Source organism: Atta colombica, unplaced genomic scaffold (genome assembly GCF_001594045.1).
Source record: "Atta colombica isolate Treedump-2 unplaced genomic scaffold, Acol1.0 scaffold166, whole genome shotgun sequence".
Lineage (NCBI taxonomy): Eukaryota > Metazoa > Arthropoda > Insecta > Hymenoptera > Formicidae > Atta > Atta colombica.
In genome coordinates, this window is record NW_017259257.1 from 1,183,418 (window position 1) to 1,186,188 (window position 2,771).

Consider the following 2,771-nt stretch of genomic DNA (forward strand, 5'->3'; position numbering starts at 1 on the left):
TTTGATAATTTAATTTGTGCTATTTCTATATTAACTTTATACACGTATATTCGTCTTCAAACGGGTTTGTTTCTAAGATCGGATATAACATATAATAGCCTATTTAAATAGATAAAGAAATTGCTATCGTAAATGGCTTCAGCAATTGACTGTTAAATTGTACCGCTATTTGAATGTTGAAATCATTTTAGGTAGAAATTGAAGTAGAATCAATGATATGGAAATTTTTGTATATTTGGTGTAGAAAAAAATTCAGTAAATCATTAAGGAAGATGTTTTACTATATGATATTTTACTATAAGACGAAACTTTAGAGCAACACAGATCTATTTTTATTGATTGTCTTTTGACATTGACAGCTCTGAGACGTTCGTGAATGTTCTTGTATCTATGATAAAAATATAATGTTTTCTTTTTGTTATGGATGCAGACATTACAAGATTTTTTTAAGTACGAGTGCTTATGTTATGAATTTTTTTATGAATTTTTACATAAATGTACGTATATTTAATCGTACAAAATTTACTCATTGATAAAAATGATAATAATAGATTAATATTTATAATAATAGATTAATATTTATATAATCTTTCAAAAAATTGATATATTTACAAATATATGTAAACAAAGTTTAAATACATAAACAAAGTTTTAGGTATAAGCGACTGAAATAAAATTTTCAAAACGATTGAGTGATGGAAATCTGAGATGATGCACAGGAATCACGGCTCACAATGCGGGAACTTATCTCAGATCTCTCAAACTTCAAACAATTGGCTCTATTTTGCTCGGATTTCCTCTCGTGCTTCTCGTGAGACGCGGAGCGCGCTTTTCGACGGATACTTGAGGGCCTTGCTAGACGCACTTTGAACGCGGACGAATAGTCGAGCTTGGCTCCGGGTGCCGCGGCTCGAGCCACCGAAATGGTGTCAGACACCGAGTGTAAATAACCTTATGAACGTAAGAATAGACGTACGAGAGACGAATCGGGTTTATGTATCTCTTGTGCGCTAGAGAAAATTCACAGCGATCGTGTGACAGGAATCCGATTTCAAACCGGCGCGGTTTTAACTTCGTGTTGGCTTCAGGCACTTTGTCTTTCATAATAAATTGTGTAATAAATAACAATTTCTTTGTTTTTCTTTTTTTTTTAAAACAAAACGATATATCGAGCTCGAACGAAAATTCAGTTTGAAATTGCGACGTCGCGGTTTCAAGTTTATGGACCATAAAAGTTGTTTACTGTAAACTCGAGTCTGCTTACGCTGTGTGAAGACCTGTCGTTGAATTCCGTACAAATACGAGTTTTAATTTGTGCGATATGCAATACATCGATTCTGCCATCTATTTTATTTTCGTATTCAGCTGCGGTAGTGTTAATCTTTAAGCTTGTCTACGAATCTTGCTTGATCTCGCATGAGCCAAGTCAAGTAATTGGCGAGACGCCTTTGATTATGCAGAGGTTTGTCTAATCAAGCTAAATGAAACTCGAATTTAGGTACAGGATAGCTTAAAAATTGTGGCAGTTTTCCCAGTAATTAATATTAAATTTTCATCGGATCATAAATGATGTTGATATGCGTACCATCTGTTTCTGCGTAACGTTAAATTTGGTAAACTGAATTCTTCGTTTTACATTGCCCTCTGAAAGACATTTTTGAAAGATAACAAATCAAAGGCAGATAAGATTATCTCTTAGAAAAGGCGCAATAATTATGCTTTTATCAAAATATAGTGAGAACCACGTATGTATTTTTTTCTAATTCTGTGATTTACTGAATTTTTAAGATTAGAAAACACAAATCTCTACATTGATAATTTCAATTTTAGGTAAGAATAGATAACCTAATAATAATAATATAATTTAATGTCGACTGCAACAGCTATTTGTGATAATAATTCCTTATTGAAACAGTGAAGTGTAATGTGTATGTTGTATCTTATCTTCTTGATCAGTTTCGAGGAATAGTTCCTCATGGTATTATTTGTGAAGAACACATATTTCCGCCACAGAAAGCCCGAGAAGCGGGTTGATTCTGTGTACCGAGCGTACATAAAAAGCTGCATATATCTTGTATAAATAGCATCGGGGCATGTGAAGCAACGTATACGTAGGGATCGGCGAACAACGAGCTCGTTCTACAGTCGGCTGACGAAATATCGCGAATAGTACAAATATACAAAGGCGTTATACCTGGGAGTGCGTATCTGCATCGAGTCTATATGTGAGATTGTTACCGTAACAGCAGTCATTGGAAAAGTCTTTCATCTTCGCTTGACTGCAGTGCCAAGCCAGTCACTTTATGCACGAGTCGGATATACTATAAATAAAGCGCCTGATATCGATTTTCCGTATGTCGAAGGGTGACAGAAGGGTCGCAGAAATTGTGATCAATATTGATTACATAGTCAAGTGATTACCTTGGCACATACTCGTCGTATTTATCATTTAACGACTACGATATTAGGATTTGCGCCAAGACGTACAGGGTAATTTCTCGCAAAATAATTTAGAATTTAGCAATTTCGAAGAATAATTTAAAATCCAATAATAATTTGGAAGAATAATCTGAAATAAATTTTCCTTAAAAGAACATTGAGAGAAAGAGAGACAACATTTATTTGACACTTTCAGTTTAATATTAAATATTAGGTGTAGTAAAAAGAAATCCATTATTTTTCCATTCAATTTCATGCAAAAATAATGGATTTCTTTTTACTACACCTAATATCTTTGTAATATTAAATACTTTTGTGTGTATATATATATA

General features: G+C 33.3%; 2 protein-coding genes across 3 annotated transcripts in view; one reads left to right on the forward strand and one right to left on the reverse strand.

The window, feature by feature from the left end:
* LOC108686189 (UPF0565 protein C2orf69 homolog) overlaps nucleotides 1–2,771 on the reverse strand; it is a 38,803-nt gene that overhangs the window by 10,310 nt on the left and 25,722 nt on the right. The gene's annotated exons all lie outside the window — the stretch shown is intronic.
* Nucleotides 1–2,771, forward strand: part of LOC108686187 (V-type proton ATPase 116 kDa subunit a) — a 25,204-nt gene that overhangs the window by 345 nt on the left and 22,088 nt on the right. The window lies entirely within an intron of this gene.